This window comes from Misgurnus anguillicaudatus, unplaced genomic scaffold (assembly GCF_027580225.2).
Source record: "Misgurnus anguillicaudatus unplaced genomic scaffold, ASM2758022v2 HiC_scaffold_32, whole genome shotgun sequence".
Lineage (NCBI taxonomy): Eukaryota > Metazoa > Chordata > Actinopteri > Cypriniformes > Cobitidae > Misgurnus > Misgurnus anguillicaudatus.
This window is the reverse complement of record NW_027395282.1, coordinates 3,079,315-3,101,822: the sequence shown is the minus strand read 5'-3', so window position 1 is coordinate 3,101,822 and position 22,508 is coordinate 3,079,315. Positions and strand designations below refer to the sequence as shown.

Below are 22,508 nucleotides of genomic sequence, written 5' to 3'. Positions count from 1 at the left end.
TTATAAGGAAGGATTTATCAACCGCAGTTTAGATTCTGATGCCCGTTTACTGTGTTGTATACGGTAATTTAGGCAAGTTGCGTTTGAAAGGTCAAACACTCAACAAAGCTTATTTTTTATCATATAACTGTGGTATTTAACATTACGTGAATGTAAAAGCAACCTCACAAGCACAATAGAAATATGCAAAGTTATTGATAAGGATTTATTAGACGCAGTTTAGATTCGGATGCACGCTTACTGTGTTTTATACGGTAATTTAGTCACGTCGAGTTTTGTTTCTACTTTAATATACGTATTGTCATTTATGTGTATCATCTTTAGCACCCAGAATCTTTTGTGTCTCAAACATATTTGTGTTCGGCTGCTATTTTTATCACATTAATGTTTTTAAAACATTTCCCTACATGTAATGACGGGGAATGAAGCTGTCCAATCATAGCAGTGGGTGTTTACGTTCAGGTCTTCAATGCGGCCCGCCCCTTCAAACGAACCATTTCTCAAGACAGCCACTAATCCATGTTACAAAATAGCGTATTACTTATTGCTTTTGATGTTTTTGAATGTAAAAACAACGCGAAATGCATAAGTAGACATCAATCAACGTCATAAAGCAATAAAATCGACCAATTCACGGCCCCTTTAAGGCTCTGGGTGATTACCCTCCATTTCCCAAGCCTTGACCACAGAAGCCACACTTGCATTTGAAGTAAGTTTTGATGATAAACTTGGATAAATATATTTGATCTATGGTATTATAGTTTAACTAGCAAATACCAAAGTATGTTTATACAGTAGCTAGCTAGCCAGTAAATCAGTTACCTAAATGTAAGCGAGCACTATTATAATAACTATAATAATGTTTATTATGCTTTTAATGAAAGTTTTTTTTTTAGTAAAAGACTTAAAGTTCTACTTGCAATTAAATCAGTCAAGACGTCATTTTTAGCATTTGTATAACTTGCATGCATGTCTGCTTATAACCAAGCAATATGTTTATTTATGTTTGTATATGATACAGTTTATATACATTTTCCCAAATATTCAATAACATAACATAACAAAAATGTGTTTTTGTAATCTGGGTGGTAAATAAGACAATCAATACTTCAGTTTTATGGCGACTTTAATGCCTCTTTTTGTCTCTTTTTTTTACACCCATAGAGTGAAAGTGATTGAGACCTTCAGTGAAGCTCCTCTTACAACAATCCACCAATAAATGCTGGAGTCAAACACACAGAGAAATCACTCCATGTGTGACAACTGAAATCTTCATGACATAATGTTGATGCTGGTGAAAGAGGAGCTTGAGAAGATGACAGATCCACAACCATGCAGAATAAAGGATGAAGATACTGAGGAACAAATAGGTTGGTGTCTGTTTTTCAATCTTTATTATTAATGGTTGAGGAATAATCATAAAAACATTGAGAAACATGAGGGGAAAATAAACTTAAATTCATGAATTGATAACTTTCTGCATCTATAATAGATTCAGTAGAATTAGATTGAAACATCAGGTAAAGAGTTTTATCCAAAGCAACCTTCAGTGGATTGAAAGTAATTAATGTTACTGCATCAGATTGAAATTTATGGACTTTGTTTACAAAGACTATAACAATCTCACTTATACAAAATTGTCGATTTTTAAATTTTGTTTCCCCCACCTTGTTACACTTGTGGTGTTTCTGGACAAAAATGACCGGCCTGCAGAAAATAGCTAATAACCAGGGCCTTCTAATGTCTCAGACAGAAGAGAGAAAAGGAAGAGATGCACATTGTGTGCCCCAAAAGATGTCCAAACAAGCACCGTCTGTTTTACAGAGAGGAAAATAAGTATTTGAACACCCTGCTATTTTGCAAGTTCTCCCACTTTGAAGTCATGGAAGGGTCTGAAATTGTCATCGTAGGTGCATGTCCACTGTGAGAGACATAATCTAAAAAACAAAATCCAGAAATCACAATGTATGATTTTTAACTATTTATTTGTATGATACAGCTGCAAATAAGTATTTGAACACTTTTCTATCAGCTAGAATTCTGACCCTCAAAGACCTGTTAGTCTGCCTTTAAAATGTCCACATCCACTCCATTTATTATCCTAAATTGGATGCACCTGTTTGAGGTTGTTAGCTCCGTAAAGACACCTGTCCACCCCATACAGTCAGTAAGAATCCAAATACTAACATGGCCAAAGAGCTGTCCAAAGACACTAGAGACAAATTCAGGCAGCAAACACATTCAGTTGTTAGTGTTGCTCTCTCTAACGAAACTAAATGATTTAATTACAAGAAAATATCAAAACGATGGTGAAAGAAGGTGTCGCGGTGGGCAAGTGATCTAACCGGAGAGGCTGAAGCACCGGTAATCACAGTTTCACCAACTATGGCAACAAGCCTATTTGTAATCTGCAGTCAATTAGTTGAACATTTGCTTAGAACGATTCGGTACGTGAGAACCAGACCCATCAGCGGAAGTCAGTGTTCGCTCACCACGCTGATCACTGCCCTATCTGGGCTACATCTCTGACAGAGATTCCCTGGCTCTGATGTAGGCCTCTCTGTTTTTGCTGGTCAATAATAAGCAACACGATCTGCTGACTCTGTAGCTGTCTTTAAGAATTGGCGCTCTCTTCATCTCTTCCGCCATTTCCTCACTTCCGAATATAGAACTTACTATCTTTCTCTAGTTTTCCTTTCTCTCTATCTGTACTTTCTTTAAAAAAACTACTAACCAAAAATGTACTAACCAACCCTTGTCTATGTATACTTGATGACTTGATGAGACTATTTCCAGTGCACTTATGTATTGCTGTTCTTGTGTTGCTATACTTGCTTCTATTGTTTACCTCATTTGTTAGTTGCTTTGGACAAAAGTGTCCGCTAAATGTAAATGTTATATAGTATTGCTTTTCCATTTAATCTTGACGCGAAACGAGCACTTTTTTTAATGTACTGGACTTTGTTCTTGTCAGTACTACATAAAACAGATGAATTAAGTGTTTTATATTGTAGCCAGTTTTTATACGTCAGAGAGAGAGAGTCTGCGTGAGTGATATCTCACAACATTTTTTAATAGTCATGACTGTCACGTCACACGAAAATAAATTATCAAGTGTCCAAATGTAAGTATTCTAACCTTAAAGGAACAGTATGTAGGATTGTGGTTAAAACTGGTACTGCAATCACACAACTAGTGGCCAATACACAAAATGACAACATAAACATCAGTTGAGGGCTGCAACTCCACTTTTTAAATGACAATATTCTTGCCAGTAGTGTTGGGCGATATGCCCTATTTTCAGATCGTCCTATCGTCAGCCTGTGAGATCGGCGATACACGATGTTATCGGGGGGCGTGGCAGTAGTTTACTCTTTTTTTTATTTGATAATTTTTACTCATTATAACAAGTCACTTGATGGGTTGACAAAAAAAAAACAGGACCGCAACACCGTCATGACCGCAACCTTCTTAAAACTGATGCCATTAAAGCGAGCGCGTCATTTAAACCCTATCATGATTACTTAATAACTGTAAAACCATGCATCTGCGCACGCACACACACGTGCGCGCACATACAAACTATTCAATGCATTTATTTAGTGCTGTTGCAGAAGACTACACGTGTCAAGCAGTGGTGCTCTCATGAGGTGCCTTTTTAAACGCATCAGTCCAGCGGAACGCGATCATATTTTAAACACAATCATATATTAAACACGAGGGACGTGTTGCTACAACTCATTGAAATGCATATCATAAACAGGATTAATACCTAGTGATCTGACTTCGGACAGAGCGCAGCTCTCTGCACGTACGCGAGAGTGAGAGAGAGGCGCTAATATGCAGCGGGTCATATTTTAAACAAAAAGTAAAGTTTGTCTCAGCTCGCATGAAACGCATTAAACTGAACAAATAAGGATTACTACTTTAGTTTATGTTTAGACTGCGGACAGACGCGAGAGCGCGTGCACAGAGAGAAGCGCAGCTGCTCATGACGCGGCGCGCTGGATTTAGTGGTAGAAGGAGACCAAGACGCGCGCATTAAGTGCAGGTACGTGCAAGAAGGAATACTCTATTTACAAGCTCTCCGCGTAAAGTGAAGCCCACAAACCCTCATGTGAGGAAAAGCATGCATTGTCGGTGTTAATATAAAACTATGATGATAATAAATTTAATAATAACCATTCGCCAACTATCGTCTTGACTATCGCCATGAAAGCCTGCCATTGGCGATATGTCTGAAGATCGTCGATACACGATACTATCGTCTATCGGCACAACCCTACTTGCTAGGCCACTGATGTCAGTGATATAAATATTTGAAATGAAAATTAATTCTTAATGTCTAGTGACATATCAGGGCCATTTTATGATTAATTGATATAAATTTCTAACATACTTTTCCTTTAACTGGTACCAAGCTGTGTTTTTGCATCCTTTTAACTGGAGAGGAGAGGGTTAACAGATCGCTTCAGAAATTTTTTTATTGCTTTATTCAGGGAACTACACTAACCTTGCGCTACCAACTTTTTCAGTTACTGGCGAAAAATGTGATTTGGTCGCACATATTTTTTTCAAGTTATATTAAGGCGCTCTGGATAATAATGAACAATAATGAAACTGTATTGCATACAGATATGCTTTTTATTTTACTTGCAATCTTTTAAACCACATGCCTTCTTGTTTTCTTAAACGTTGCAGTGTTTCCCACAGATCTAAAATTTACTTGTGGTGGTAGCCGGTGAAAAGGGCAATCATTACCCACTGACAAATAATGGTCTACTATACATGTGACGAAGAACTAATAATGTGTGACACAACACAACACAAGTTTCACAATTCTTCTACATCTCAGACCTTTCACAATTATGCCATGGAAATGTTTCAGATTTGTCTCACTTTAAACCCAGCATCAGCTGGACATCACGTTGAAGAACAGCCAGTAGATTAGAGGTGTGCCGACTTATTATTATTATTATTATTATTAGCATACGGGCCGTTCACATGAAAAGCAAGTGTCACACAGTGATGTGGTTTTAGTCAACTCGGTTCCGGACAGGCTAACTATTGCTGGTTAAGTGTATTACGTATAGTTGATGATTTTAGAAAATTTGTGGGCCCAGGGCGAGTCCATGTATGGGACCCCCCATATGATCTTTAAAACAGAAACTTGTTTGAGTAATGCCAGAGGCCCCACTGCCGTCGTTAATACTAAAGTACAGTGGCAAACGGTTCTGTATGACATACTATTCTCAAGATCATGGGAAAAAGCCAAAATTGCAACCCGACCATATGTGGAAATTAAGACTCAACCGACAACTAATTCAAAGTTTCAGCATATTACTAAAGAGTATTTATGACATTTACCATGCTTTGGAGTGTTGACGAAAAAAGGTTTTAATTTATTTATTTATTACGTTGTACAAGCTAGCTATTGGGAGATAAGTACCGTTACTAAAACAAATGATGTGAATGCTTTGTTAAAGAGAAAAGTTTTAAGTCTAGATTTAAATTTATCTACTGTCTCTGATTTTCGGATATCGGTTGATAAATCATTCCATAGCTTAGGGGCTGAGTAGGAAAAGGATCTTCCACCTTTAGACACTTTTGATATTTTAGGGATAATTAAGAGACCAGCATTTTGTGACCGCAATGCACGTGATGGATTGTATTCTGATAACAATTCTCTAAGATATGAGGGTGCTAGGCCATTTAAGGCTTTGTATGTGATTAGTAATATTTTAAATTGTATGCAATATTTAACTGGTAGCCAAGATGCCAGAATTGGGCTTATGCGGTCATACTTCTTGGATCGAGTAAGCACTCTTGCAGAAGCGTTTTGAACTAGCTGAAGCTTGTTTACCTGATTTGCATGGCATCCTCCGAGTAACGAGTTACAATAGTCTATTCTAGAGGTCATAAAAGCGTGGATAAGCTTCTCTGCATCTGATGCAGACAGCATATGGCGTATTTTTGAGATATTTATGGAAGAATGCTGTGCGGCAGACATTGGAGATATGGCTATCGAAGGATAAATTGCTGTCGAACATCTTACCTAAATTCTTAACGGTGGAGGTTGGCACCACAGTGCAGCCATCTATGGGCAACTTGTAATCTGTCATATTATATTTGTAGCGATTCGGTTCGATAACAAGTATATCTCAGTCTTATTGGAGCATAAGGAAGTTATGTGCCATCCAGTCACTTATATCGCTGATGCAGTCTGATAGCTTAGAAAACTGGTGTGTTTCGCTAGGATGTGAGGAGATGTAAAGCTGGGTATCATCTGCATAGCAGTGAAACCGTATGTTATGATTCCTGATAATATCTCCTAGAGGTAACAAATATAACGAGTACACAGTGATGCAACCATGTGAAAATATTGGCCGATAACCGATATGACCCTTGTCTGTTATGGCCGATACCGATATTTGCTGATGCCGATATCTCTGTATAGAAAACACATTTTAATGATAATCAAATAAAGAGCTATTTTCCAAAACACTTTTTTACTATTGTAATTTATTTCCAGAAATGACTGATTGGGCACCTTTACCCATGTGCAAAATGTCATCAATTAGCTGATTGATATGTAAGCTTATTCTTTGTAAGCTTCGGGATGCTTATTTTTTAAGTGGGTGATCAAATTGGTTGTGCTGAACAATTTGTCCCGAACTCCCCCTCGTATCACCCGGCCCTCACTCTTATTGAATACAGCAGCAGGGGTGTCCAGACTTTTTTGTGTGGTGATCTACTTTTAAAATGATAAAGCCGACAAGATCTACATGCTAAAAAACACTTTAAATGCGTGGACTATACTGCATATATCTCTACATTAGATTTAGGGCTGTCACCATTACTCTATTTTTTTGAGGAGTTTAAAAATCCTGGAGTTCATGTCGAGTACTGTTTAAAAAAGCGGAGATTAGTAAAAAAAACTAGAAAGAAAATGACAATAGTATCAAAAGCATATAAATCAGCACAATGCTGCAGCTCTCTCTCCCTCTCTCTCTCTCCCTCTCTCTCTCTCTCTCTCTCTCTCTCCCTCTCTCTCCCTCCCTCATTCGCTCGCGCGCACACACACACACACACCGGGCGTGTGCATCAGCTTCATGAAGGCAAGAATGCGATTGCATCCTGGTAAATTTCGGAAGTTTACACGACTAAGCTGCAGCGGGGCAGGCATAAGATTTATAAAAACACATTGGAGTACATGTCGAGTACTGTTTAAAATAGCGGAGATACGGTTTAGTGAAACAAACTAGAAAGAAAATGACAATAGTATTAGAAGCAGCATATAAATCAGCACAACGCTGCCGCTCTCTCTCCCTCGTTCGCTCGCTCGCTCGCTCGCGCGCGGGCACAAACCCTGGGCGCGTGTATCACTGCCTGCAAGAATGCGATGCGATTGCATTCTGGTAAATTTCGGAAGTTTACACGGCTGAGCTGCAGCGGGCAGGCATAAGATTTATAAAAACACATTTGAGAAGAAAGGCACAGCAGCTCAAAAAGCATTCGAGGTTCATCTGTAAATTTATTGTTTTCTAATTTTATGTTAGTAAGATTTGTACGAGACGAGGTAAAGGGTGCTCTGTGTTTGTTCGAGGACCAATTGTGTTGATACTCTGGTAAGATAGACTCTAAGTGCTGGGATATGTGTGATCTTGACATGTCAGGGCAGCTAACAGACGGACGGGTAAGCCGATCTATCTGTTTCCTGACCTGGGCCCTGGATAGTCAGACTGTATTAGAAGTAAGAGTATTGGTCAGATTTCTAGAAAGTATTACATTCCCTTCCGATGATGGATGAAGGCCATCTCTCTTTGGCAGGTCAGGTCTCCCCCTGAAACGCTTCCAATTGTCTATAAACCCTACGTTATGCTGAGGGCACCATTTTGACATCCAGTGGTGAAGAGACACTAATCTGCTATAAGTTTCATCACCCCGGTAGGCAGGGAGGGGACCAGAGCATATAACATTATCTGACATTGTTTTTGCAATTTCACACACCTCTTTAATAGTATCTTTGGTGATCTCCGACTGGCGGAGTCTGGTGTCATTTGCGCTGGGCGTGATTAACAATTTTAGAAAACTTACGCTTAGCATTAGCCAGCACTTTAAGTTTGGATCTAATGTCTGACGATCTGGCTCCCGGTATACAGTCAACTATGGTGGCTGGTGCCTCAATGTTCACGTTCTTGAGTATCGAGTCTCCAATAACCAGGTCACCTTTAACAGATGTCTCAGCCAGTGTATTGCTTAAAATGTCGAATCTGTTAGAAACTACTAGGGGGGTCTTCGATGGGCATCGAATATGACTATGCCGCCTGACAGTCACCCAGTTAGTCGGCCGCCTTAACTTAGTTGCCGGAACCGAGTTATGTGTATTACGCGTTACTGTAGGCGCACCCGAAACATGTTAATGTTTCAAACACTTAGCATTAGCGGTCTTACTGTCCTCAACGAGCGTTCGGATGCACGCTTCTAGTTCTGCAACCTTCACCGTCAGCCTTACTACTTCAATACACTTAGCACATGTAAGCCCCTCTGTGCTGATGGAAGAAGCTAAACTAGATAGTAGGAAAATAGGATTTAGATGATGAACTCGACGGAGCTCCGATAACAGTGTTGCCACTCTCTTATTTTATATGTTTTCGTCACGTTCAGTCTAACATGCGGAGTTAGCCACGTCCACTATTTTACATTCTGCAGAATAGACAGAATAGAAAAATCTGTTACATCTGACATTTTATTTTGCGGTAACGGAATGTACCGTCATACTGCCCAGCCCTAGCATCTGCTCTCCACCTCTTTTATTAAGCGAGGGCGTAAAATTGCGCAAGCTTATTTAATCAATTGCTCTTAAATGAGAGGTTCAGTAACAACACAAGCAGCTGTAATCTCATATATAATCTCCGCTTGCATTTTTAACAACTCACAAGTGGACAAAACGCGAAGTCTAAATGGGAATCTGTCTCTCTCGTCCACTTATAATCCAATCAGCCACTTGTTTTGCACCGCAACCTTGTTTCTTAGTATTGCCTGACACACTAAATAATATTTTTTAATAAATAATGTCAGAAATACCCCTAAAACATAATTTATTGTAACATTATTTGGGGGCTCGTCCGGGATCTAAATAATATTTCCTGGAGTGTTTTGAGTTGTTATTGAACTCGATTTCACTTAAACTGTTTAAAAATAGACATTCCAAGCATCAAATGTGTTTTGTCATTCTGGTTTATCAATATGAACTATTTACTGTCTTCATTTTAGATATGATGGAAGTGAAAGAGGAGAGTCAAGCTGAAGTGGATGAGAAACATCAGATTGTAAAAATAAACCATAATGTTTCACAGAAAGAAACTCTGAAGACAGAAACCATAAAGTGTGAAAATAGTTTCAGTGAAGATGAACGACCTGCAGATCACAAGAGGACTCACAGTGAGAAGAAACCTTTAACATGTCAACAGTGTGGAAAGAGTTTCAGAAGAAAATATAACCTTAAAGCACACATGATGATTCACACTGGAGAGAAACATTACACGTGTCAACTATGTGAAAAGAGTTTCACCTTTCAAACGAACCTTAACCGCCACATGAAAACTCACAGTGGGGAAAAGCCACACGCATGCCATCACTGTGACAAGAGTTTCATAGATAAAAGTCAACTTAAGAAACACATAAGAGTTCACACTGGAGAGAAACCTTTCACGTGTCAACAGTGTGGAAAGAGTTTCAGAGTTGAATGTAGCCTTAAGATACACGCAAGAATTCACACTGGAGAAAAACCGTTCACTTGTCATCGGTGTGGAAAGTGTTTTACAGCTGCAAGTGAACTTAAGAAACATTTGAGAATACACACTGGAGAGAAACCATACGTGTGTCAACATTGTGGAAAGAGATTCAGGGCAAAATCTAACCTTGATGTACATTTGAGCACTCACACTGAAGAGAAACCGTTCACATGCCATGAGTGTAAAAAGAGTTACAAAGCAAAAGCTACACTTAACAAACACATGAGAATCCACACTCGATAGAAACCATTCATGTGTCAACAGTGTGGATATGGCAACAAAGTTTAGAAATCAGCTGAGGTCTTATTAATAAAACTGTCTGGAGGATCCTTACTAAAAGTCTACATGCGCACAAAAGCCAAAAATGGCGTACGGCAAAAAAGATTCAGGCCGTTTCTCAATCTGTGTTCTTGTAAAACGTCATCAGTCGTGCCCCAAGTACTGTTCCAATTCCAAGTTCACATCAAGTCAAGTTCATTTAACATCCCAAGATGTGTTCTTGATCCGTTCTTTTTCTTAAGGATGCATCAGAAGGTGACTTGTGTGGACTTATGACAGCCAAGTTAATAATTATTTGTTACATTTATATAGCGCTTTTCTCAGTGCTCAAAGCGCTTTACATATGAATGGGGGAATCTCCTCAACTACCACCAATGTGCAGCATCCACCTGGATGATGCGACGGCAGCCATATTGCGCCAGAACGCCCACCACACACCAGCTTAGTAGTGGAAAGGAAACGCAGTGATATAGCCAATTAGTATGAGGGATGATTAGTAGGCCAATGGGCAAGTTTGGCCAGGATGCCGGGGCACACCCCTACTCTTTTTCGAAGGACATCCTGGGATTTTTAATGACCACAGAGAGTCAGGACCTCGGTTTAACATCTCATCCGAAGGACGGTGCTTTTTTTGACAGTATAGTGTCCCCGTCACTATACTGGGGTGTTAGGACCCACACAGACCACAGGGTGAGCACAATATTTGCACAATATTTGAAATATTACTCTTTCTGTGTCATAAAATGTTGCCGTTTAGTCAAGAAAATAGATGAATAAACTTTAAATCTGTGGTCAGTTAGTAAAGATAGCTCCTATATAAACATTTCCTCTGATGATTTTGGATATGTTAGTTCAAGTTGATCAGCGGGCAGTCAGTGCCGTGTACACCGCCGAGGGCAGATTCATCTTTGCAAGTCCTCTTGAAATTTGCCTCTGTCTCAATGCAGCTGCTCTGCCCTTCAGTGTCTGATGATTAAACATGAAATATTTCTGTGGCTTCCAAATTTCCAATTTTATCCCTTGTTTCTTAACCACCGTGAGAGGTAATGATGCAATGTTTCTGACACGTACAAAGTAGCATAAAATCCAAAGAGGCTTGTTGATGTGTCTTAATGATTACTTTATTGTATCAAAATTAAAGATGCATTATAGCATAAAACAAACAACACAAACACACTTTCAGCCATTCTCCATGTGTATCGTCAAATAACTGTATGATCTTGCACCAGCGCCTTCCTCCTGTCATGGGTGGCATAACCTTTTAAACATTTCTCTCACCTATAGAGGACACAACCTTGAAGAAATAAACAATTAATCATACAACAACAGAATTATATTTAAATGAACAAATTGAACAAAAAAGGTTAAATAAGCTAACTATGGCTCCTACAATTCCCTTTTGATATATGTAACTGGCATTTTTTGGTCTTTTCAATATATTTCTCTTTATTATTCATATGAAGTCTGTTATTTGTTATTATCATTTTAACTGATGTTAAAGTTAAGTTTCGTAACTTAAATCACATATTTTCAATATAATCTTAACACTGAACCACTGCCTTTGTACTTTAACTAGATTTTTTTCTTGTGTTTACTTCATGTTGTACAAAAGTTATATCATATTTTATTTTGTAATACATTGAAACTAATCAGCTGTCCGTGTACTTTTGCATCTGTTCATTTTTCCTTTTTAACCATGACAAGAAAAATAAAATATAAATGGCTGTTTCATTTTTAAAATGCAATGTTAACGGTACAAATTTTAATTAGAACTGTATTCAGAACATTCTAACAAAATAAATAATGGGTTGATCTTTTTCACATTTACTAGGTTGATAGAAGCACTGGGGTCCCAATTATAGCACTTTTAATACTATGACCTCTTTAAGGCAGAGTAATGAATAGGTTATTTGCATTTTGCTCAGGAATAAGGATCGGATTAATATCCGTTTAGCTAAGACTCATTTTTGTGGTCAAATGCAACTGGACGGTTTTAACAAGTCTATCTGATCAGAGAAGTGACCTCGTGTAAGGCCCTATAATGACTGCTGGAATGCAAAAAAAATTTAATAATGTGAAAAAATATAGTAAAAAGGACATTCTTAAATGTAACTTGATGGCAAAATAATTAGGGAAATTAACAATGTTAAAATTATGTGGTATTTCGGCATTCGGCTGAGCTTTTCATTTTATTCGGCTTCGGACAAGAATTTTCCTTACAGTGCATCCCTATTTCTTTTTGTAAGAAGGCATTTGATAAAAATTCAGTCAAATTAGATGAAGTGAGATGTTCAGAGGATATTTCTATATTATTACTCAAAATAGAAATTTGTGAATAATAATAATAAAGACAAAAAAATAATAATTATACGTCCATAACTAGGCTGAATAGCAGTTAATGGGGGTCTCCAAAACCTTAATCCTCTGATTTAAATAAAATAAAATTGTGATTGATACATGAGAAACAGATTGTGAATGTTTTACATTAAATGTTTTAATGTCTCTTTTTTCACCTCTAGTTTACACCCACAAGTAAAAGTGATTGAGACATTCAGTGAAGCTCCTCCTACAAAAATCCACCAATAAATGCTGGAATCAAACACACAGAGAAATCACTCCATGTGTGACAACTGAAATCTTCATGACATAATGTTGATGCTGGTGAAAGAGGAGCTTGAGAAGATGACAGATCCACAACCATGCAGAATAAAGGATGAAGATACTGAGGAACAAATAGGTTGGTGTCTGTTTTTCAATCTTTATTATTGATGGTTGAGGAATAATCATTAAAACATTGAGAAACATGAGGGAAAAATAAACTAAAATCCATGAGGTAATAACTTTCTGCATTCAGTAGAATTAGATTGAAACATCAGGTAAAGAGTTTTATGCAAAGCAACCTTCAGTGGATTGAATGACTGTGATCTCCATGTAATGCTCTACTAGTTAACTACAAAGACTAGATCAGTCTCTCTCTCAAAAAAGTGTTTTTGTCGCTTTGGGGACCCCCCCCCCACCTTGATAAACTTGTGGTGTTTCTGGTCATAAATGACCGGCCTACAGAAAATAGTTTATAACCAGGGTCTTCAAACAGAAAAGAGAAAAGGAAGAGATGCACATTGTGTGCCCCAAAAGATGTCCAAACAAGCACTGTCTGTCTTAAATGCAAAGCGCTTATTAACAAGGCACATGAAATAGGCTACAGTATTGTCATTCATGTGCATACGTTCAGTAAATGCATTAGATGCATGCTTCATTTACATGAGCTCACACAAAGTTGATGTCATTTTGTCACAGCGTTTTTCATTTTGGTTTGTTAAATAGGTAAATTTAATGACTTGGATTTGATAGGGAACGGCACAATTGTAAAATAATTTTCTGATTGTGTTTTGTGATCTTCCACCTTCACTTTAAATGGACGATCATTTTTGACTGGGATCACCACAACAAGAGTGACTCTGTGTCATTTTGTACAATGTAAAAAAAAAACAGTAGAAATTACACTGTTACTTGCAGCTGGTTGGCGGTAACTTATTGTAGATATAAATGTATGCCTTATACGTCAGATTATATGCATTTTATTTTGTTTCATAAACATTTATGGTTTAAAGATATTTTGGAGCATCTAAACCAACCAGTTCCTAACCATATAAAACACAACACGTAAGCAAAAGTACAGTCACAGGTGTTTATTGCATAAATTGACCAAAAAAACAGCAGTATAAAAGTATTACAAACAATTCGCGTTGCAAACCTTGTGAACTGAAGCCATACGATCACTTTATATGAAGAAATCCACGAATGCAACGCAAACAGTCCGATCTCATTCAAATATAAACCGGAACATAGATCATGATGCAGTAGTTAACATCAGCCAATAGCACTTCAGTTTTATAGCTAATGTAATGATGCAATCGGTCACAAGACACATGAGAGCCAACGCTGTTTCACAATCAAAGATGATGTATAATCGCTGCTTCTGGCGGCAGTTTTTGAATCTGTATACACAGGATATGATATCTATGGTGGATTGTGATCAGTTTTGCATCTTTTCTTCATATAAATTGATTGTTTGGCCTCGGTACACTTGAAATATTTTAAGTAATTTTTGAAAAAAGTTGTGATTGTTTTGTATGCTGTGTATTATATCAAATAATAAATAAATGGGTACGTTATTTGCTCCAAATTCCTGAATAGTGTAATGTGTAGTAAAATACAACGAATCCTGGCATTTTAAACTAATAATCATACCCAAATGCATGTTATTACATCAAAATGATACCCCAAACTATAATTTCATACCCTAATATATAAAGTTTCACCTCTGGCCAGTAGAGGCGCTAATTTAGTAAACAGCTTTGTTGGGCGTATTTGAGGGAATGGACAAACGACCAAAAACGTTGTGTGGGATGGAGGATACGTTGTTAAAAACATACTTTATTCTTTTATTTTCTCTGAGACACATCAAACTTGCAACACTGTATTCACGTCCAGCGGCCGACTGAACAAAGGCATAAAACCCCCAAAATGTCTAATTTAAAAGAGAAGCAGAGTAGATCTTTACAATTGTTCTGTCTTTGGCGCAAAAAGTCACTGAAAGTGTTAACTGCCCATTTAGTTGTCTTTGTCCCATTGACTTTATCTTTGTCGTACTCTTTAAAGAAGAGACGCACACAGGTGACTAGCGCATGCATCGCACACTAGAACTAACCAGCCGTAACTTAAGAAAATAACCGTCATTTTTACCCGTCTGTTAAAAAATGACACTGTAAACATCAGTTACAGCTTTAACTTGTTTTTAACTTGGCAAATAACCGTGTTATAAGCGGGATAATCCACGGCTAGCCATGCATTAAAGGATTTACATAATTTACCGCTAGTTGTTGTTTTAGGTTGGAGCTTAAATTTCTGTACGCTGAGATTTCAGTTTAGTTTTGGTGCACACAGCACAGCATGCATTGCATTATTATATTATATATATTTTTGATCAACGCGCCAGCAGCTGAGCACTTGTCTAATTTGACGATCCCATTTTTTAATTGAAAGTTTGAGGTTGTGACTTAATTTCGATCGATTTCGATTTAAAATCTAAATCGTGACACCCTTAGTACTGAGTAATAATCATATTGGCCTATATTTGTAATATCTTAAATCAAAAATAAGTTATTAAGAAATAATTGACGACGGGCTGTTGAATTATAAGAAAATAATGCACACCCAAGGTGATAATACGCGCCTTGCTGTTACGCCGCGGGCGTGCATTATTTTCAAATAATTCAATTGAGTCTATTATTCATCTTATACCACTGTTACCAAAAATATTGCTCTGGTGCCTAGTTTTAAAACATTTTAAAGGTTAGGCATGCGGTTATTGAAAAATAATCAGCACCCATGGAACATTTCTCAGCCAATCAGAATACAGCATTCAGTAGGTCCGTGGTATAATAATATTTAATCAGCACTGTCTCACCGTCACACTGTCCACTACAGGGCCACAGAAGGAGAGATGTCACGATTGAATGGGTTTATTCCCATTAATTCTCATATATTCCTATTAATTCCCATGGAAAGATTCCAGCCTTGAAAATTCCTGGAATTTTGCAACACTATTCACAGATAGTGCTATTTTCACTAAATATTCAGATGCATGAAAACCAGTCCTAACTGAAAGAAAACAAGTTGACAAAAAGATAGAATCCAATGTTTGGTGATATTGGAAACACCACAAGTGTTATAAACACAGCATAAGAGTTAAACTACAAGAGCAGAAATTGACAATAGAAATGACATAATGTACTTTACATTAAAAATAACATGAATGCATGACAATCTCAAATGTGTTTTGTCATTCTGGTTTTATCAATATGAACTATTTACTGTCTTTATTTTAGATATGATGGAAGTGAAAAAGGAGAGTCAAGCTGAAGTGGATGAGAAACATCAGATTGTAAAAATAAACCATAATGTTTCACAGAAAGAAACTCTGAAGACAGAAGACATAAAGTGTGAAAATAGTTCCAGTGAAGATGAACGCCCTGAAGATCACAAGAGGACTCACAGTGAGGAGAAACCTTTAACATGTCAACAGTGTGGAAAGAGTTTCAGAGATAAAAGTAAACTTGAGACTCATGTGAGAAGTCACATTAAAGAAAAACCACACGCGTGCCATGAGTGTGAAAGGAGTTTTATATCTGCAAGTTACCTTAAGATACACATGAGGTCTCACACTGGAGAGAAACCTTATGTATGTCAACAGTGTGGAAAGAGTTTCAGAATAAAATGGTACCTTAACGAACATGTGAGAATTCACACTGGAGAGAAACCACATCTGTGTCATCACTGTGGAAAGAGTTTTACAACTGCAAGTGAACTTAAGAAACATTCAAGAGTTCACACCGGAGAGAAACCGCACATGTGCCATCACTGTGAAAAGAGTTTTACAACTAAAGGTAATCTTAAGACACACATGACACTTCACACTGGAGAAAAACTGTTCACATGTCATCTGTGTGGAAAGAGTTTTAGAACGAAACGTGACCTTAATAGACACGTGAGAATTCACACTGGAGAGAACCCATTCACTTGTCATCACTGTGGAAAGGGTTTTACGATGAAATGTGACCTTAATAGACACGTGATAATTCACACTGGAGAGAAACCATACTTGTGTCAACACTGTGGAAAGAGTTTCAGGACAAAACCTAACCTTAACCTACACATGAGGATTCACACCGGACAGAAACCACACGTGTGCCATCACTGTGAAAAGAGTTTTGCAACTAAAGGTAATCTTAAGACACACATGACACTTCACACTGGAGAAAAACCGTTCACATGTCATTTGTGTGGAAAGAGTTTTACAATGAAATATGACCTTAATAGACACGTGAGAATTCACACTGGAGAGAAACCATACGTGTGTCAACCCTGTGGAAAGAGTTTCAGGACAAAATCAAACCTTAATGTACATTTGAGAAATCACACTGAAGAGAAACCCTTCACATGCCATGAGTGTAAAAAGACTTTCAAAACAAAAGCTACACTTAACAAACACATGAGAATCCACACTCAATAGAAACCATTCATGTCTCAACAGTGTGGATATGGCAACAGAGTTTATAAAGATCTTGTTAATAAAACTGTCTGGAGGATCTTTACTAAAAGTCTACATGCGCCCAAAAGCCCAAGATGTCTGTACTTGTGTTCTTGTGGACTTGTGAAACGTCATCAGTCGTGGCCCAAGTACTGTTCCAATTCCAAGTTCACATCAAGTCAAGTTCACATAACATCTCAGGATGTGTTCTTGATCCGCTCATTGTATCGAGGATGCATCAGAAGGTGACTTGTGTGGACTTATGAAAGACAAGTTAGAATGCATTTCACGTCAACGGCAATGGAGCTTAAAACCTGCACAATATTTGAAATATTACTCTTTTGTGTCATAAAATGTAGCTTTTTAGTTGAAAATATTGATGAATAAACTAGTGTTGTAGTCAAGACCACCTAAACCGAGACCAAGACAGGCCGAGACCAAGTCAAGACCAAGACCCCAGTGCAAGTCACTGCATTAAAACACTTATGGTAAAATGTGGAATAAGTGAATAAACTGAATAAACTGCATAAAATTAATGGTAAAAAATAAATTTGTGATGTGCCATCAGTTGTGGTCTTGACCGGTCTTGAAATAAAATTCAGAGTTCTCTTTGTCTGAGACCGAGACGAGACCGAGTAAAAATGCGGTCGATTCCAAGACGAGACCAAGACCGAGAACTACAACACTAGAATAAACTTTTAATTCTTTGGTTAGTTAGTAAAGATAGCGCATATATTATAATTTTCTCTGATGATTTGGATATGTGAGTTCAAGGTGATCAGCAGGCCGTCAGCACTGTGTACACACCACTGAGGGCAGTATCCTCTCGGCAAGTCCTTCTGAAATTTGCCGTTGGCTTAGTGTAGCTGCTCTGCCCTTCAATGTCTGATCGTTAAACATGAAATATTCCCTTTGGATATACACTATATTGTCCAAAGTTTTGGGACACCCCTCCAAATCATTGAATTCAGGTGTTCCAGTCACATCAACTGAAAGGAACTCTTAATGCTTCATCATACTAAGACATTTTGGATATTTTCATGCTCCAACTTTGTGGGAACAGTTTATGGATGGCACCAGTGCACAAAGCAAAGAGTGTGCAGAAACTTGACTGTCCTACACAGAGTCCCGACCTCAACTCAATCAAACATCTTTTGGATGAATTAGAGCGGAGACTACGAGCGAGGCCAACATCAGTGTCTTACAAATGTGCTTTTAGAAGAATAGTCAAAAATTCCCATAAATGCACTCTTGAACCTTGTAGAAAGTCTTCCAAGAAGATTTGAAGCTATTATAGCTGCAAAGGGTGGACAAAACTCCATATTAAACCATATGGATTAAGAATATAAAGGCAGGTGTCCCAAAACATTTGTCAATGTAGTGCATCTAACTGGCATTTGGTCTCATCAATTTATTTCTCTTTATTATTCACCTGAAGTCTGTTATTTGTTGTTATCGTTTTAACTGATGTTAAAGTTAAGTGTCATAACTTAAATCACATATATTTTCTATAGAATCTTAACACTGAATCACTGCCTTGTACTTTAACTAGATTTTTTGTGTTTACTTCATGTCGTACAAAAGGTTTGTACATTTAATGAATGGTTTTATATCATAAACTCAACTCGCAAATAGGATATAGAATATTAAGAAACATCAGTCCCCCATTTAGTTAACTTTATTTATATTAATTAATTAATCTTTAATCTCTTTAATCTCACCTCCGTAGTAGAGTAATATAATTGATATCCCAAGGAGTTCACACTTCAGTCCAGAAGATGGCGATAATGCACACTGTTTGCAAACTGTCAGTAAAAACTACCAAAGAAGAAGATTTATCCCTGACCCTGCAGGCACCATCTACAAGTAAACAGTTACTAATGTAAAAATTAAAACAGCTTTTATTAATGTTTAGTTTGACAATTAAACTGGAGTTGACAATTAACATTTTCCTAAAGGTTTAGCTCACTGACCATTTACTGATAAAGAACTAGATATAGATACACTATTCTGGGGAGGTTGCTAGTGCTAGATATTTTTTCACAATGGCTGTTTACATGCACAAAAATGTGTCAATCCGACTAAATTTAATACGATTGAAGGTTACGACGATACAGTTTACATGCAGCCTAAACATTGCAATCTGATTTAAATGTTCATTTACATGTACGTTATTTAGAAACTCTGCGCAAGGACAGCCAGGGTTGCCAGACTCACGTTTCAAAAACATCCGACTGGACGTTCAAAACTAGCTCAAAACAAGCATCACAATGACTATTCAAAGTCCAAATACCAATAACTTATCAACGGAATTATTTAATCTTTAACCAGCAGGAAAAAAACAACTGGTGAAAAGTGTTAATCAGTATCCCAAATCTAAACTCGAAAAAAAGCAGAGGACTTGGCAATGCAACGCTCGCGACAGCATCTCTCGTTAGAGTTCACGCTTTACTATGTATACAAGTCAAAACTGAGTTGGAGTTGTTCTTAAGAAGTTTTCTGATATAGGTAATGAAAACACACTTTTCAAAAGTCACAACGCTGTTTTATTGCTTTAAGTAGCCTAATGTTTTAAAATTATAAACAAACGCTGCAGAATTTAGCGCGTGACCCCATTAATGCTGTTGTTGATGCGTGTTTCTGTGACGAGATTCATAAATATAATACGTGAACTTGGAGCGCAAATGTTCTGCGCATGTGCACAACGTATTTTTGCATCCGATTGAGAAAGTCACAGTCAAACTAACATTGTGTTTTTTATCAGCAATAAGAAAAGTTCTTGTTTAATGTTTTGTAGCTGATATATGTGAGTTTCTACAAAGAGAAATTATGAACTTCAGACTCTCATCACTGATCCTGCTGTTACACATTCAAGGTATGAAACACAGTTTTGTTATTATACTGAAATACTTCAATTCGTTATATATTTTTTAAAAGTATGTCAGATTTTAAACTAGTTTAGTCTAATTTAATTTACATCGCTGTACTCCAAAGCAGGGGCGTAGGCAGAAATTGTATTTTGGGCGGGCCGGGGCAAAAGTGAGTGGGCCAATAGTTTATCCTAGAATAAAATGACTTAAATAATAATTAAACCTAAGAGTAGAAAAAAGAATAGAAAATCTGCAAAAACAGTGACATCTTTCCTTTGCAATTTTCGGCGAAGGCAATAATAAAACACTGTCTAAACGTGTTCAACCAACACATAGCTCAATAAAGGCTGGTACAAACCAGGCCAGGCAGTCTTATTTAGGCTAGTCAGTATAGCAAAAACAGTTCACCTGAAATAAAGTAGGCTAAAAGTAACAAGAAATTGAAATAATGAAAACTCTCAGCAGAGCACAGTTTGAAATAAATAACAACACACTGCCTAATTTATATTAAATCAACCATATACAGTGCAATCAGCCTGGTGGAAATTAAGCTTTTGTGCCAAAAAATAGCAACTCGTTTAAATTAAACAATGTAACTTAACCTATAAGGCATACATCTATACACAACACACCACTTAGTTAAATCACTTCCCGAGCAAAAATTAAGGAAATGAGTTAAACAACAGGCTTACCTTTGTTGTTTTCATTTTACAAAACAAGACGCAAACGCCTGGGTTTAATGTTGAAAACAGAAATTATCTCATTATAGTCCAAAGAGTCACAGAGTTATTTTTCAAAAAACAAAAGGCACAGGTTTTTGAGGCGAGTAGTACTCGTGGATTCAAATTGGGTTGTGCGTGGTTCATCAATTGCCGTTAGATTGGCGGGTCAACCTGTGTCAGTCTGACCGGAGAGCGCACTGGAACTGCCGCCAGGGAGCAAGCGGCAACCGGCGCCACCAACGCGCCTGACTAGCCGCCTTGTGGGTTGATGAGTCTGAAGAACTGGGCTGGTAGGACTCGGCAGATGGAGGCAGTGGCGTATCGTCTTCCTCAACTCTAGCTTTTTTAAATAACACATTAAAGAAACTTTAGCCATTATTGTGGCAATTTTAGTATTAGCTAAAAAAGCAGTTAGCAACGTTAGCTGGCTGGCTGCCAGAGCCCGTCGCTCCCCACAGAGTCTACCTGTTAGAACCCTTAGCAACCAATTACGTTCCGAAGGCTTACTACAACTTGCTTTAACAACTCCATTTTATTTAGAAAGCAAATTATACACACACCGGTCAACAATAAATCAGGATTATATTAATATATTTTCTTAAATACATTTGAATAATAAAAATAAACAAACAAATTTATTTTGATTAAACTTGCCTGGGCGGGCCAGGGAGTTATGTGGGCGGGCCAGTGCCGCCCTGGCCCATTACTGGCTACGCCCCTGCTCCAAAGGCTGTATTCTCCATTTGGATCAGTCTCTAAAATGTTTAAAGTGAGTTTGTATATTTAAAACTGAACTTAGAGATTTGTGTTTGAGAACAAAATTGATGAATCAGGGTTCATATCCTTATAGGACTGTCTGAATCTCTCATCTCACTCTGTCATTTTAATGAAGTTAAATACAGATAAGCTAGAAATATTATTAATGTTACTGTTTCTTCTTCAGGGTTCCTAACATTGGATAACTTTAATGTAACCTGTGATGAATTGAATATTTGTGCTGTGATGGGGACACGTGTGACAGTGAAGTGTTTTTACTCAAACATCAACATCAAAACTGGGTTCTGGTTCAGTCAGAAACAGAGAACAAACTGGAGAAACAAAGATGAACCTGAAGATTTGACTTTAGATTCAGATTACTCAGGACGAGTGAATCAGAGGATCACTAAAGATTACTCACGACTCACAATAAGAGATCCAAGAGAGAGAGACAGTGGAGAATATCAGCTCATGATCATTATGAAGGATGGAGTTAAACATCTCAGCTCAGTCACAGTCAATCTAACAGTTTCAGGTACATTTACATTCTCATCAGTCCAGTTAAACTCTTTTCATTTCTCATCTAATGTAAGGTTTTGATTATTTAGGTGTACAGGTGAAGATGAATCCTGAATCTACAGGACAGCGAGTAAAACTGAGCTGTGATTCCTCCTGCCCTTTAACTTCTGAATATGATTACCACTGGTACAAGAATGGACAACATTTAACAAAAAAACAAAACATATTTGTATCATTCATTGGACACACTGACAGTTATTTCTGCTCTAAGTCTTTTTTAGGGTCCACTTTATCTGTGTGTGAGTCTGACATTTACACAATATTTAAATTAAAATGGAAGAACATTCATATACAGTATGAGTGTGTTTGTAATTGATTGTGAATGTTTCAGCAGTATTTTGTGATTTTTTCAGGTAGCTGTTGGGGTGTGACTTACACCTCTAGAAGAGTTTGTGCTTTAGTGGGATCAACA

General features: G+C 37.5%; 1 protein-coding gene and 2 pseudogenes across 4 annotated transcripts in view; all 3 read left to right on the top strand.

Moving 5' to 3' along the window:
• Positions 1-12,132, top strand: part of LOC129453642 (uncharacterized) — a 36,589-nt pseudogene extending 24,457 nt beyond the window's left edge.
• Positions 1-22,508, top strand: part of LOC129453070 (uncharacterized) — a 206,855-nt gene that overhangs the window by 174,541 nt on the left and 9,806 nt on the right. The gene's annotated exons all lie outside the window — the stretch shown is intronic.
• On the top strand, positions 12,614-19,044 carry LOC129454152 (uncharacterized; annotated as a pseudogene).